Raw genomic sequence first — 17,203 nt, forward strand, 5'->3', positions numbered from 1 at the left:
TGGCCTGGCGAGGCGTCCTTCATCCTCCGTAACAACAAACGCATACAGACTATGGAGGCGTTGATTGGGTGAGGAATTGATGCGGGAATAGCCGGTTTGCATCATTGCATGGATCACATATGCCTGGTTGCAAGCATTAGCTATAATGACATCGCTGTTAATTAGGGATTGATTGTTGATTTCTTTATCTATTTTGGGAGAGAGATTTCTGGTTGAGAGAGAAACTTACGGAGGGGAAGTTTTCGTGTGCCGGTGGAGTGGTGGTCAGCCTATTACTACACCCCTGATAACTCATTAGATTAATCCAATCTGTTAGATTACATTGATTTAGATAATCAGACGATGCTAATTAACCGGTGTACACTTAACGAGGTGCACGTAAAAAAGTTCTTGTTTGATTGTTTAATAGTAGTGGAGATCAATGATGTGTTAGTCCTGAATGAGCTCATGGTTTGTTATTTCCTACAGAAGAAAAAGGTTTTGGGGCAAGTGCTTACAAGGTGGATTGGAAATCAGAACATGCACCTTCCAGTAAGTACTTGTGCTACCTTACCAAGTCAAGAATGTGTTGGTCCTGAATGAACTCATGGTTTGTTATTTCTTGCAGAAGAAGAAGGTTTTGGGGCAAGTGCTTATAAGGTGGATTGGAAACCAAAAGATGCACCTTCCGGTAAGTACTTGTGCTACCTTACCACATCGAGAATATACTAGTCCTGAATGAACTCATGGTTTTTTATTTCCTAGAGAAGAAAAAGGATTTGGGAGAGAGATTTCTGGTTGAGAGAAAACTTACGGAGGGGAAGTTTTCGTCTGCCGGTGGAGTGGTGGTCCGCCTATTATAATTGCTAACTGCACCCCTGATAACTCATTAGATTAATCCAATCTGTTAGATTACATTGATTTAGATAATCAGACGGTGCTAATTAACCGGTGTACACTTAACGGGGTGCACGTAGAAAAAGTTCTTATTTGATTGTTTAATAGTAGTGGAAGTGGAGATGCACGTAAAAAAGTTCTTATTTGATTGTTTAATAGTAGTGGAGAGGAGAAGATGGAGAAGTGGAGAAAACACACACACACACTCAAGGGAATTCAGGTAGGTAGTGATGGTTTGGGGCAAGTGCTTATAAGGTGGATTGGAAATTAGAAGATGCACCTTCTAGTAAGTACTTGTGCTACCTTACTAAGTCGAGAACGTGTTGGTCCTGAATGAACTCATGCTTTGTTATTTCCTGCAGAAGAAGAAAGTTTTGGGGCAAATGCTTATAAGGTGGATTGGAAACCAGAAGATGCACCTTCTAGTAAGTACATGTGCTACCATGCCACATCGAGGATGTGTTAGTCCTGAATGAACTCATGCTTTGTTATTTCCTGCAGAAGAAAATGGTTTTGGGGCAAGTGCTTATAAGGTGGATTGGAACTCAAAACATGCACCTTCTAGTAAGTACTTGTGCTACCTTACCAAGTCAAGAATGTGTTGGTCCCGAATGAACTCATGGTTTGTTATTTCCTGCAGAAGAAGAAGGTTTTGGGGCAAGTGCTTATAAGGTGGATTGGAAACCAGAAGGTGCACCTTCCGGTAAGTACTTGTTCTGCCTTACCACATTGAGAATGTGCTAGTCCTGAATGAAGTCATGGTTTTTTATTTCCTGCAAAAGAAAAAGGTTTTGGGGCAAGTGCTTATAAGGTGGATTGGAAATCAGAAGATGCACCTTCCAGTAAGTACTTGTGCTACATTACCAAGTCGAGAATGTGTTAGTCATGAATGAACTCATGGTTTGTTATTTCCTGCAAAAGAAGAAGGTTTTGGGACAAGTGCTTATAAGGTGGATTGGAAACCAGAAGACGCACCTTTCAGTAAGTACTTGTGCTACCATACCACATCGAGGATGCGTTAGTCCTGAATGAACTCATGGTTTGTTATTTCCTGCAGAAGAAAAAGGTTTTGGGGCAAGTGCTTATAAGGTGGATTGGAAATCAGAAGATGCACCTTCTAGTAAGTACTTGTGCTACCTTACTAAGTCGAGAATGTGTTGGTCCTGAATGAACTGATGCTCTGTTATGTCCTGCAAAAGTAGAAGGTTTTGAAGCGAATGCTTATAAGGTGGATTGGAAACCAGAAGATGCACCTTCCAGTAATTACATGTGCTATATATCTTATCAAGTGGAGAATTTGTTAGTTCTGAAGCAACTAATACTTTGTTATTTGCTATAGAAAAATCCAGTTTTGATACAAGTGCGGATGCGGTACATTGGGATCTAGATCATGCACACTCTCGTAAGTGCTTGTGCTACCATATCAAGTTGAGATTGTTTTTAATATGATGACTTAGTTTCTTTATATCCGTGAAGAAAGATATGCATTTAATATCCATAAATAACATCACTATGCCAATATTTTTGTTAAACTTTTGTTTTAATTTATAACAATGCAGCTTCCTCCATTCCTGGACCACTAGAAAAACGCAGGCATATTAAATTTCAAACCGGCATGTTATTCCTAAAGAAGAATCTACACATTGGCACTACACTGCCTAAAGAAACCATGTTTGCACGAGATGGTGCACCAAAGTCTGTTCATTTTGCCTCTACTCAGTTGGAGTCAAAGTACTTTACAACCATCCTCTCGTACTTCAGGATACCTCACGGTTCGGTGAAGGCAAAGCAGATAGCTGACACCCTTCGTTCACGTGGGAAACCGGCTGACAAGGAGGAACCTCACATGTGTTTCTCATATCGTGAAGCAATGGCAAGGTTCGCCACCAGAGAATTGGGAGTCAGCGATGCACAAGCAGCCATTACAAGGATTCGTGGGCATGAGACCTCCGACTCCATGTACGTTGTGGAACAGATCACCCAAATCAATAGTAACGTGGTGCCATGCCACCCTATGGATTTTCCCTATGAGGTTTTTTATTGCCATCAGCCAAAAAGGTGCAATCTTTGAGGGTGCAACTCAAGGGTTTGAAAGATGACATGCCGCGCGTGATAGCAATAGCCATGTGTCACATGAACACATCTGATTGGGACACTCAATACTTTGAGCTATTAGACGGAGAGCGTGGTGAACCTATTTGTCACTACATGCCTACCAATTACGTCATGTTCTATTAGATATATTTAAAGTTGTTGCTAAACTACGTAATCTTGTTATCTGATCAATAAAGCATGCCTATGGGCCAGACTTTTGTTTAAAAATACTTAATCACCACCAAATTTTGAGAGTCTTTCGATTGCTACCGACCAATATTTTCTTTTATTCCATCCCAAATAACTCTAAATTCCTTACCTATGATGATGCACTTGAGCATCATTATTTTTGCATCGCGTTCACTCAGACGAGCCATTCCTGGCTTCTGCTGCTCCACCGCTGGTCAAGGAGAGCAGATCAGGGCAATCTCGGTCGTCCCTGGAGAAGGAGAGATGGATCGGCTTCATCCCGGCTACTGTTGCAGGAGATGACTTTGGGAGAAGGGGTCACTGCTAGGTGCTAGCTCACGATCAGTCCTCCTAACCGTCCTCATCACCACCTATACCTCGTGGTGTAGCACCATTGAGAAAAGAGAGAGGGAGATGCGCACTCGAGAGAGATGAGGTAGAATGGGGTTGAGAGTGAGGGGCTTCTATTATGTGTCTTTCCGCCGATTTGGAGGAACTGCTGCGTTCTAGATCTGAGGGTTATATTCCCTTTTACGGAATGGGTGCCTTCAGATTCTCTTTCCCAACCAAACACAAGAACAGGTGCCTGGGCAGAACCGTCCCGTTACTTTCCATGTGATTTCACGAACCGAATATACCCTTGGATACTATTGGGAAGTGTGACTTGACGTGCATTACCAATAGAAGCGGTGCGCAAACCACAATGAATAATCAAGTTAAAGATCGATAAGTTTTAACAAGCACTGATTATACATATAAGGAGAATTTTTGGAGTTACATAAGTATGACTAAAAATTGCATCATTTCATATAAATCTCTTTTAGACAAGTTCTTTTTTACTGCATAGTATGCTTATTTTAATGTTTTTATGGATTGTATTGAGGGGTATAAGTCATGGAGATGATAGAATATAGTAGGTATTATGTAAGAACAATTATTAATCTTGCTTTGACAATACCTAAGTTAATGATTTATTTTATTATACTAATGGATTTCACGAGGTTTTGTTGAGTTTTATGTGACTGAAATTTTCAAGTTTTGGGTGAGATGACGATATAAGAAAAATAAGGAGCGATAAAAGCCTAAGCTTGGGAATGCCTAAGGAACCCCCAAGGTAATATTCAAGGAAGATCCAAGCATCTAAGATTGGGGATGCCCCGGAAGCCATCATCTCTTTCGTCTTCAATCTATCGGTAATATCACCTGGAGCTATATTTTTAATCATCACATTATGTGTTTTTGCCTTGGAGTGTTTGGTGTGTTTTTTCTTGTTTCCACAATGATTTGTTCCTGATCATACCTTTCTTATGAGAGACACACGTTCATCACAATTTATAGAATGCTCATTATGCTTCACTTATATCTCTTGAGTTAAGGCAATTGCTCATGTGCTTCACTTATATCTTTTGAGCATGGCGATACATATATTTTATAGCAATCATTTGCACTCTGTTGCTTCACTTATATCTTTTTGAGAGTTAACTAGGAAGTGATAATTTGCATGAGTTATATATGTTTGGTCCAAAAATAATAAGTATACAAGGGTGGTATGATAAAAACAACATGTAGATCAATCAATATGTTATGTTTCATAAACGATATCAAGGTTATAATATGAAGGGTTACTAGTTGATAATTTTGGTTCAGTAAAAATGTTGATGTTAAGGTTTGTGATTTCCCACTCATTAAAGTGTCGGTTTTAACATGCCTAGGAAGTTGGAGCATAATCTATCCTAGATTGATATCTATTGTGTTGTTCGGATCGGGGGCGCGCGATGGTTAACTCCTCCCAACCTTCCCCCTAGCGGCATGCGAGTAATGCTTTGGTTCGAGGGATTCTAGATTTTCTTTTCGCGAATACGCAAAGCTTGCGTATCATTCATTGATAGGAGTTAGAATGAGTTCAGATTGGGGTACAACAAACTACATAAACGCAAGAAGACATGGGCCGCCTGCACGAGGCAGGCCCGTGACCGGCCAAAGAATCCACGTCCAAACCCCCGCCAGCCGCAGCACAAGCAGCAAGGCTGGTTGAGTCAACGAGGAGGGAGGGGAGGCTCTCAAGGTGAGCTTCCAAATTGCGCCACCGGCCAGGCCGGGAAGGGGAGGGTAGCTGGGGAAGGGTAGCCGGGGGAGGGCGGCACGCTCACGAGATCCAATCTCGGGAGGATTGGGGATCCAATTCCCGGAGGATGGGCACGGAGACGGAAACGACGCTGATACGTCTCCAACGTATCTATAATTTTTTATTGTTCCATGCTTATATTATCCATCTTGGATGTTTTATATGCATTTATATGCTATTTTATATTATTTTTGGGACTAACCTATTAACCTAGAGCCCAGTGCCAGTTTCTGTTTTTTCCTTGTTTTTGAGGTTTGCAGAAAAGGAATATCAAACGGAGTCCAAACGAGCTGAAAATTTATGGTGATTTTTTATGGACCAGAAGAAGCCCCCGAAGCACAAGATTTGGGCCAGAAGAGTTCCGAGTCAACGACAAGGGTGGAGGGCACGCCCACCCCCTAGGGTGCGGTCCCATGCCTTGTCGCTGACTCGTGGACCCCCTGACGTGAAACCAGCGCCAAAACTTCCTATAAATCCAGAAACCCGCAGAAAGAAACCTAGATCGGGAGTTCGCCGCCGCAAGCCTCTGTAGGCACGAAAAAACAATCGGGAGCCCGTTCTGGTGCCCTGCCGGAGGGGGATCCATCACCGATGGCCATCTTCATCATCCCGGCGGTCTCCATGACGAGGAGGGAGTAGTTCACCCTCGGGGCTGAGGGTACGTACCAGTAGCTATGTGTTTGATCTCTCTCTCTCTCTATCTATCTCTCTCTCTCTCTCGTGTTCTTGATATGGCACGATCTTGATGCACCGCGAGCTTTGTTACTATAGTTGGATCTTATGGTGTTTTCCCCTCTCTACCTTGTGATGAATTGAGTCTTTTCCTTTGAGGTTTTGTTATGTCGGATTGAATCTTTGGATGTGAGAGCACCTGATGTATGTCTTGCGACGGGATATCCGTGGTGACAATGGGATGTTCTATTGATCCACTTGATGTATGTTTTGGTTATCAACTTGCGGATTCCCGTGGTGGCATTGGGGTAATCTATGCATAGGGGTTGGTATGCATTTTCATATTCCTTTCTGTGATAGAAATCTTGGGATGCTCATGAAGTTCTTTGTGTTGGATTGAATATTATGAATCTGAAGTTGTTTGATGCACATCATATAATTGACCCACGGATACTTGTGGTGACATTGAAGTATCTAGGTGACATTAGGGTTGATTGATGTGTGTCATATGGTGTTATTTTACTATGAACTCTAGGGCTGTTTGTGACACTTAGAGGAATAGCCCAATGGATTGATCGGAAAGAATAACTTTGAGGTGGTTTCGTACCCTAGAAGCAATTTCATCTTATGTTCTCCGCGATAGGAACTTTGGAGTGACTTTTGTCGCACGTTGAGGGATTGTCATATGATCTAATTATGTTATCATTGTTGAGAGAACTTGCACTAGTGAAAGTATGAACCCTAGGCCTTGTTTCCAAGCATTGCAATGCCGTTTTTGCTCACTTTTAACACTAGTTACCTCGCTGTTTTATATTTTCAGATTACTAAAACCTATATCTACCACCCATATTACACTTGTATCACCATCTCTTCGCCGAACTAGTGCACCAATACAATTTGCCATTGTATTGGGTGTGTTGGGGACACAAGAGGCTCTTTGTTATTTGGTTGCAGGGTTGTTTGAGAGAGACCATCTTCATCCTGCGCCTCCCACAAATTGATAAACCTTAGGTCATCCACTTGAGGGCAATTTGCTACTGTCCTACAAAACTCTGCGCTTGGAGGCCCAACTAGAGTCTACAAGAAAAAGGTTGCGTAGTAGACATCAGGCGCCGCCATCACCAAGGTCATGGCCCGGCCGCGTCCGCCCAAGACGCCAGAGGGGATGGGGGTGGTCGCCGGAGGGACACACAGGCCGCCTGAGGTCGGATCTTCAGGGGTTGGGGGAACCACAGCGCGCGACGGGGATGGGGGAACTGCCCCGCCGCCACCATCCTAGGGATCGGCGCGGCTTCACGAGCCGGCCCTCCGGCGGCGGTGGCACCGGGGGTGAGCAGACGGAGGGCTTCCGGTGGCGGCACTATGGTTACCCCCGGCCGTGTCGCCAGCGGTGGGCGACGCGGGGGTCGGGAGCACTTCCCTCGAGTCTTCCCCTAATTATTATGGGATTCTGGATTTTCACAGTATGTATTTAAGTTCTTTATGACCAATGTGAGTTTGTGGACTATAAGCATTTCCACCTATCCATATTTTGCTAGTCTCTTCGGTACAGTGCATTACCCGTTCTACTCAGGACTTGGTGCAAAATTCACCGGTGCATCCAAGTCCCGTGATATACGCTCTATCGCACATAAACCTTATATATCATTTCTCAAAATAGTCGCCGTACCTACTTATTGTGTCATTTTCATAGCCATTTCGAGATATATTGCCATGCAATTTTCACTATTACTATTCACATGACTTGAGTATTCATTGTCATATTTCCTTGCATGATTATATAGAGCTGACATGATATTTTGTGAAAAAACCACGATTCATCATTGTTATACATGTTACGCTAGATCATTGCACATCTTGGTACACTGCCAGAGCCATTCACATTTAATCATATTTTTCAGTTTATTGAGTTGTAAGTAAATCAAAGTGTGATGACCATTATTAGAGCATTGTCCCAGTGAGAAAAAGAATAGTGGAGACTTATGAGTCCTTGAAAAAGTGGAGATGGCGTCCATGAGACTATTCTAAGAAAATGAGAGAAGGGGCAATGTTACTATCCTTTTTACCACACTCGTGTTTCAAAGTAGCACCATGTACTTCATATAAAGAGTCTCCATGATTTACCACTTTCATATACTAATGGGATTTTCACATTATAGATCGAGCTTGACTTGTATATTCCGATGACGAGCTTTCTCAAATGCTTGAGGTCTTCATGAGCAAGCAAGTTGGATATACACTCACTTAGTTTGATATAGAGAGCTTTCATACACTTATAGGTCTAGTGCATCTGTTGCATGGCAATCCCTACTCATCGCATTGATATCGATTGTAAGGCCTCTCTATTGTCTAACGGTCCACCTAGTTTATGCGAGACTTTCCTATATTTTTGCCTACCCTTATAAACCCCAATCATCATTCTCTTTGCCATCCCAAGTAGTAAGTCCATGGCCCACACTCAAGTATTGTGTGGGAGTTGAAAAGTTGAAATGAGGAAAAAAAGTATGATCAAATTGCTTGGTTTGACACCGGGGTGTTTATGATAGATACTTTATATTAGGAAGACCTAGCTATGCCATGCTTACATGATTAAATGTTTAAGAATAACGTTCTTTAGTATTTTCTATTTGAAGGACAATGATTATTTTCTAACATTCTTGCTTATTATCGTTTTGTTGTCAAACTAATGAATTAGTGCATCAAATAATTAGCTTTCCAATATTCATATCGCAAATGAATTACATATTTGAGAACATGTTAGATAGCATTCAACATCAATTTTTTTGTTTTTATCATTTACCTACTTGAGGACGAGTGACAATTAAGCTTGGGGATGTTGATTCATCTCCAACGTATCCATAATTTTTTATTATTTCATGATATTATGTTACCAATCTTATATGCTTTTATATGTCATTTTATATTATTTTTATGGACTAACATGTTAACTTAGTGTCCAGTGCCAGTTCTATTTTTTTCCCAAACCAAGCTTATAGAGAGAACTATTTATATCTAATATCAAATATATAAAATATGAAACCACACCTTATGTTTGGCGTTCTATATGTAAATGTTTTTCTTCATTAACTTGTCAAAGTTTCTGAGGATTGACTTTTCAAAAATCTATATGCACTAAATTATGGAGCGGAGGGGTACTGTTTAACAACATGCACAGTACAATCGTACCCCCTACCCCCGGTTCTATTAAAAAAAATCCCGTATGGCTGTATCTAATAACATGTTTGATAAAAAAAGACTAAGAGCATTTCTAGCAGATCCCGTAAAAGAACCGGTATAATTCCGGCGAATATACAGGTTCGGCCCGTTTATGTTGCCAGAACAGACACCGTATCCCGGGCCCAGCCCGTAAAAAGTTTACCGTGGCCTGGAAAAAGACCCTCTCCACCGCTATTTATGCGGTTTCACCGCTCGGATACGGGTCAAACCCCATCCGCCTCCGCCGCCGCTCTGCCGCGATTCCCCTCCCCCTCTGCCCCAATTTCTCGCTGCCGGCGAGCCTAAAAAAAGCCCTAGCGACCCTTCCCTACCCATCGACGGCTATGGAAATGGTGGGGATGACGCGGAGCGTCGCCGCTGCACGCAAGCGGGGGCGCGAAAGTGGCTCAACTATTGGAGCCGGCCGCCGCCGGCGTTCGAAAGCCGCGAGCTCAACGAGTACGAGCACGAGCTCGCGGTCCGCCGCCGCGCCTCCTCCGTTTCCTCTGCCACGGGGAGCTCGTCTGCGGGCGCCTCGAGCTCGCGGCTCACTCTGGTCAAGAGAGAGCCGGAGGAGCTCGGGCCGCTTGCCGTCAAGCTCGAGGCCGACACGGACCCGCCGCGTTGTGGCATCATCGTCCCCGAAGACTACCTCCCCCTGGGGCAGGAGGACAACCTCGAGCGCGTCATCATGGAGCGCTCGGCGAGGAAGGAGGAGGACGCTGCCGCGAGCTCGAGATCGAGGAGATTTTCCTCGAGCAGGGCTTCGCGGAGTCGCAGGCGCACGCGTCCAAGGAGGCGGACCTGCGCGTCATGAAGGCCGAGCAGGCCAAGGTCTGGATCGACCTCGACTTCGATGAGGATTGAGCTCCTCCGGCTCCTCCGCCGCGTCGTCGCCACCGCACCCGTCGATTTTGGTAGCCTAGGCTCGGGTATGCTGCACGGCCCGAAGATCCCCCTATGTAGTACTATGATGTACTATGATGAACAACTATCTATGACTAGAAGAACATCCGTGCGTTGCAACGGGGCCACATTAACCTTAAGAGTTCAATATTAATATTCTAATACATATCAAGTGACATTGGCGACCTTTTTTACCATCAAATCCTCACACACACTCTCTCTCCCTCCCTCTTCCTCACTCTCTCTCCCCTTCTCCCTCTCTCTCTCTCTAACACACACACACATATCCATCTTGTTGGGTACGGGACCATAATCCATCTATTTTGCACACACACACACACGCTAGTGCATAACAATATGGATTATGTGTATTATATTTGCCACCACAACTGAGGGAATTAATTTCATGTAAATCGGCCAGCCACAGCTCCAAGAATACGCGGAGGAGGTGGACTGGGTCGGCGTCGGCGCCGTCCGGCGCGGGCCACGGGCCCGCTTCCAACTGCGTCTGCGCGCCGGCCACCCACGCTGGGTCCTTCAAGTGCCGCTTCCACCGCACCAACTCCCAGGACCACGGCCACGGCCACGGCCAGGGAAGTCTCCCTTCTTCGCCCCCTTCACTGGCCGCGGCCAACGCGGTGCCGCGGCACCCAGCCTCGCCGTCCTCGTCCTCCGGCACCGTCGCGACCCAGTGACGCAGCCCAAGCATCGGCCTCGAGAATCAAGAATGCTCGACAATGGAGAGGGAAGGAAAGATCATATACATGTCATAAGAAAGGGAGTTTATTTACTGCTCCCTCGATGTATTGTTTCCTTTGTTTGGAGATTGATTACCAGCCGTGCGGTAAGGTAAGGTTAATGTGATTGAGCGATTTTTCTGAAAATCAAATATTTGTTTTCTAATTAATGTGATTGAGTGATTTAAGGTAAGGTTAATTAATTTAGATTTGATCTTTAGAGATTATTCATGATTGATTCTACATTACTAAATAACTTGCGCTAGTATGGAAAGTTCTGATCTGTTCAGATTTCTTTCGTTGTGTGAGAGGGTGACGCGGAAATAAAACGATGAAGTGGGGGGAGGGGACGAAAAAAAATCTACGAAAAAAACCAGCGAAGATGGGAGGAGGTACCAAAAAAACCATGGGAGGTGGGACGAAAAACCCTGAAAGCGAGACTACCGACTGCTCCATTAGGAATAGAGATGTAGTATGATGATCAGCTATGTATGATGAATGTCGTTGCAAGTTTCTCCCGCGAATGTTTTTTTTTAATTTTACAGTTTCATATACAGGGTCTAATCTGCAGTGAACTGTAAACGCATTTTCCAGATCCGATATTTATGGGTCTGCTAGAGATGCTTAAGACAAAGAGCCCGCCACGTGAATTCAGATCCGGACAGGTTTGATACTCACGCACGCACATGAACTGACCTGCTGCATGCAACTCCAGCGTCGAGTTGGAGCTCAACCAGTGGCACAAGACTTTGCCCCGCAATCTCCCCTCTCAATCTCCCCTCTCAAGCTATTGGCAAAAGACTTTGCCCCGAAAGTGACTAAAATAGGGAACAGAGTCCTGCCGTGAAGAGGCTGTTATAATTCCCAGGCGGGCAAGGTCGCCCTCACTAATGCGTGCCTATCCTTCCTTCCGATGTTTCTAATAGGCTTTTATCTCCTGTCCGGAGGGACTCATGCTGGTTGCGACAAGCATAGGGGTGCTTTTTACTGGAACTCCTCTGACAATAAGCGCAAATATAGGATGGTTAAGTAGGATCTAATTTGTAGGCCTAAGAACATGGGGGCCTAGGCATCATTAACACGATGGTCATGAACAAGTGCCTCATGATAAAATGGTGGTGAAAAATTATGTTCCTCGAGGAGCGCCCCACCTGGCTTTCTTTTCTCAAAGCTAAGTACTTCCCCTCCTCGAGCCCCATGTTCGCCTCTTCCTCTGGTGGTTCTCAGTTTTGGCGTCAGCTTGTTAAAGTTCGCCCGATTTTCCGGTCCCTCGTTAAGTTTGTAGTTCGGAATGGTAAATCCACTCGCTTTTGGTTAGATTGATGGGTTGGGGATACCAGCCTCGCGGTGGCCTACCCGACCCTGTTCTCGTATTGCGCTGCTCCCGAGATCTCTATCTCTGAGCTCTCGGCTCACAATTGGGACCTTGACTTCCGGCGAACCCTTTCTCCTGTGGAGTTGGATGATTGGCAACGTCTTACTGCCTGCTTCCCCTTGCTCTCGGAGGAAGATGACTTGGTTGTCTGGCCTCACTCTGCTTCAGGGCGTTTCTCAGTTAAATCCGCGTACGCCAAACTTATCTCGGGTGCCCGTACAGTGAAATTCAAGGATATTTGGTCGGCACGTATTTCTCCTAAGATAAAAATTTTCTTGTGGCAAGCTTTCCGTCGTAAACTCCCTGCGGCTGATCAAATTAGGAAGAGGAACGGGCCGAGCTCTGATAGATGCGCTCTATGTGGGGCTCTTGAAAACACCGAGCACATATTTTTACTTGCTCTTTGGCTAAATTCCTTTGGAGTTGTATTAGACTTCGGCTTCATGTTAATTGGAATCCATCTTCTTTCGAGGACTTGCGGCGTTGTGTCAGTACTTTATCAGGCCGGTCTAAGAGGGTATTCTGGGTTGGTTGGGCAGTGATTTGTTGGTCGATGTGGACTACTAGAAACAAGTTCACTATCGAACATATTTTCCCGGCTAACCCTGTGAATTGCTTATTTAAAGCCAATGTCTTTTTGCAGCAGTGGAGATCATTGACTAAGGAAGTGGACTTAGAGGCTTTCGACGACATGTTATCTAAGATGAGGCTTCTTCCCTGCTGCGGCAATCTAGGAGGATGGCTTAAACTTCGGTTCTTTTGGACTCTTGGCTGGCCTGCATGCCATGTTTGGCTGGTTGCCATGTACTCGCACTTTTTAAACTTTGCTTTGCTTCTGTGATGTTTGATTGGCTGTGTCGTGACTCTGCCTGATGGCTTTATTTATAAAGTCGGGCGTATGCTTTTTCTCTTAAAAAAAACCAGTGGCACACGGGCGTGCTTGCATCGATCGGGGTGGGCAGCAAAGGACCGGCCGGCGAAGCACGCATCCACGACGGGGTGCCCGATCGGACAATAAACCAGCAAACAGTATCGGCTGGCATGAATGAATGGTCTCCCCCAGCCGGGACGCGTCGTGCGGTGCAGCTGTGTGTGGAGGCGTGCAGCATACAGATAGACCAGGTGCGTGCGGAGTCCGGCCGCGGAGGGCTCAATAATGCTCCGGCCGGCGCCTAAATCGCGGCGTGCACGCCTAGCGGCCTAGGGTTAGTCTCTCTCAGTGGAGGCTTTTCTTTCTTTCTCCTAATAACAGAAGCGAATAGGGAGGAGGACGAAAGCACCTTTTGTTCAGCCCGTCCTACTATCAGCACCCACCTATACGAGATAGGGAAACGCTTGTATATCTTTCGATGCGGCGGCTCGTGATTCTCCGCTCATGGCACCTTCTCTAACGGACGGAGGGACGGGCACTAGCGATGCCTTGCGCGCATCATCAACCGTACCGGATTGCCGTGCGCGCGCGCATCGCGCATCATGCATCATGCACCTACTCAGCGATGTAACAGGCACACCAATCCAACGTCTCAACTCTCTCCTATATATCCAATCCCATGGCCACGGAGCAGCCTGCCCTGATGGAATTGCAGGCCAGGGCATCACTAGTCTGAATCCCTATATATATCGTCCGCCACGCACCGCTAGCTCTACCTCTGCCGCGCCCGCGCAGCTTCACTCTCGCAACGCACGCTGCGGCTCCTCACGCTCGGGGGCAAGATCTCCTCGCTGGGATTCAGATTCTGCCGCGCGGCCTGCGCTTCGTGTTTCCACAGGTGAGTAGTGAGTTTCTCGAATTGTTCATTGTTAATTACGTTTCCAGAGACGTGCCACTGCTGGTTGACATCAATCAGCTAAACACCTCACTGATACGCGCGTGCATCCTCCAGTTTAGTTTCTCTTGTTCAGCGCGGGGGGGGGGGGGGGGGGGGGGGGGGGGGGGGGGGGGGGGGTGTTGACTCTCACACGCCGCAGCTTACATGCCATCGCTCATGCACTTTAGTCATGCTATGCATCATTTTCGCACCAAAAAATACAGCCATATGTGACACACACCAGTATATATACTGTCCAAAAACCAAGGGTCGCAAGGGGTGGGGTGGGGTGGATGTGACTCTGCTTTTTTCCATTCATTATCAGCATACAGCACTCAAATTTTGTCTCTGTGGATGTAGTACTACTGATATGTACAGTAAGTCAGACAGAGCTCAGTCACTGATTTTTGCATGTAGCACTTACCCTGTCCTTTCCTTATCACATAGCTATATACTGTTCTTGTCATTTGTTCTCCTTCACGGAGCTCTAACTTTTCACATGCAATTTGTTCATTCTTTTTTCTTTTTTCTTTTTTTTTTGATACTATAATTTAAATGCAAATTGCACATTCTGGCATTTTTGATCCGGCTGCTCTAACCCAGTTGGTTAGCACCCATGTGATGTGTGCCACCCAAATTTAATTGAATTGGATGCAAATACTAGTAGTTGACATGATTCCTAGACTATTAGCATCTGAAGAACTACAAGTATGGGCCGTATATGATTTAGAGAGAGTTGGTAGTCTGGGAGGTCAGCGGAAGGGATAACACGGCCATGTGGAGAACCGAGTAAAACAATGTTGCGCGGCATCACGTCGACCATCGATAGCTTCATTGTCTGTAGCAGGACAATTGAGATCCAAAGTACCAGGAAGGGTAGTTCAGGTCCATGCCTGAAGAGCAGACATAAAAATCATTCTTCTCCTTTTTGTTCCCTAAGTGGTTTCCATTAGGTGGAAAAAACAGCAAAACTTACAATTGTGCGATAACTTTTGGTAAACACAACAAAACCCCAAAGTACAACAATCAGCTTCGTGTCACTGAACTTCTACATCCTCTCTTTTCTTTTTGGTTAATGTACATGTGAAACACAGCAGCTTTCTTACAAAGATTAGCCTAATCTGTTTTTGTTACTGAATTCTCTATCTTCGTTTCTTTCTTTTGTTCATGTACATGTGAAAAAGATCAACTCTATTTTTCCTGGACTAATCATGGAACAAGCTGGACTGTTCTTTCTCTGTTTTGCCTTCTTGCTCCTCCTTAGTTGTGGTGAATCTTCGGGTAAGTACTTGTGGTACTGGTACGTATCTTATCAAGCTGAGACTCTGTTAATTCTGAATCAACTCATAGTTTTTTACTTCCCGTAGAAGAGAAAGGTAATGGTGCAAGTGCATATGCTGTGCACTGGGACCCTGATCATACATATTCTGGTAAGAACTTGTGATACCCTAACCAAGCTAAGAATGTGTTTGCTCTGAATCATCTCATAATGTGTTGTACAAACGGCCGGTTATGCATGGTGATAGTTCTTCTGAATCATCTAATAGTTCGTTATTTTTCATGTAGAACAAAACGGTTTTGATGTGAGTGCATATGCTGTGCACTGGGATCCCGATTATCCACATTCCGGTAAGCACTTGTGATACCCTCACTAGTAGAAAACAGGGCTTCCGTTCGGGCCAGATAAGCCCATTAGTCCCGGTTCAGTCACGAACCGGGACTAATGTGAGCATTGGTCCTGGTTCGTGCGGCTAAAAGCATTAGTCCCGGTTTGACACGAACCGGGACTAAAGGGCATTGCACCCTTTAGTCCAGGTTCGTATCTCAAACCGGGACTAAAGATTAGACCTTTAGTCCCGGATTGCACCCTTTAGTCCCGGTTCATGTCTCAAACCGGGACTAAAGGTCCCATTTTCAAACTCTACCCCCCCCCCCCCACCGTGTGGATTGCCTTTTCAGTTTTGTAAAAAACAAAAGAAAATGATAAAAACTTCAAAAATTAAAATCCTTCGAGATGTAGTTATGTTACTACATCTACTAGTTAGGAAAATTTAAAAACTTAAATTTGGACATGTTTTGCAAAAAGTGTAGGGAAAATGTAAAACGGCTAAAATATATCAAAATGTTCAGCACGAAAATCCGCATCCGATTTTGACAGCCTATGGCCTGTTTGCAAATTTTTAGAATCCTCAAATTCTAAAAGGAAAAAAAGTTATGCTCAAATTTCAGTTATTTTTTTAATTTTCGTTAAATCTGGTCAAACTATGGTCAAACTACTTATTCAACAAGTATTAGTGTTACTAAATAATTATTCAAGAATATTAGTGTTACTAAATAATTATTTCAGTTTTTCTGAATTTTGGTCAAATCTGGTCAAACTGTGGTCAAGCAATGGTCAAACTACTTATTCAAGAAATATTAGTGTTACTAAATAATTATTGTTTTTTAGAACAATAGTTTCAAACTCAAACAGTGAAATGTGTGACTTCATGCTCAAGCTAAACTCCTGAGGGTTAATAGGATTGACATCTTAATATTGTCAGGAAAACAACAAGTGCAGACTTGGAAAGGAGGGACAATAGAACCCGGAAGTTAAGCGTGCTCAGGCTGGGGTAGTGAGAGGATGGGTGACCGTCCGGGAATTTAGATGATTTGGAATGATGAGGGGTGATTAGAGATTAGAGGTTAAATTGAGCAGTGATTAGAGATTAGAGGTTAAAATAATTCAGAAATTTGGAAATCGGGAAAAAATTTAAAAAAATTAAAAAAATAAAAAAATTCATAAAATCATAAAATTTCCTTTAGTACCGGTTGGTGTTACCAACCGGGACTAAAGGTGGACCTCCAGGCAGCAGCCACGTGGAGGGCCTTTAGTCCTGGTTCGTAGAACCGGGACTAAAGGGGGGCCTTTAGTAATGATCCTTTAGTCCCCGTTTCAGAACCGGAACTAAAGGCCCTCTAGAACCGGGACAAAAGGCCCTTTTTCTACTAGTGCCTAACCAAGATAAGAATGGCTTTGCTCTGAATCATCTCATAATGTCTTGTACAAACGGCTGGTTATGGTGATAGTTCTTCTGAACCATCTCATACTTTGTTACTTTTCATGTAGAACAAAACGGTTTTGGTGCGAGTGCATATGCTGTGCACTGGGACCCCGATCATCCACATTCTGGTAAGCACTTGTGATACCCTAACCAAGCTAAGG

General features: G+C 44.5%; 1 pseudogene; it reads left to right on the plus strand.

Annotated features, from left to right (window-relative positions):
• The first annotated feature begins 1,591 nt into the window (after positions 1-1,591).
• Positions 1,592-3,198, plus strand: LOC109732894 (BURP domain-containing protein 4-like; annotated as a pseudogene).
• Positions 3,199-17,203: the final 14,005 nt, after the last annotated feature.

Source organism: Aegilops tauschii, chromosome 6 (assembly GCF_002575655.3).
Source record: "Aegilops tauschii subsp. strangulata cultivar AL8/78 chromosome 6, Aet v6.0, whole genome shotgun sequence".
NCBI classification, from domain to species: domain Eukaryota; kingdom Viridiplantae; phylum Streptophyta; class Magnoliopsida; order Poales; family Poaceae; genus Aegilops; species Aegilops tauschii.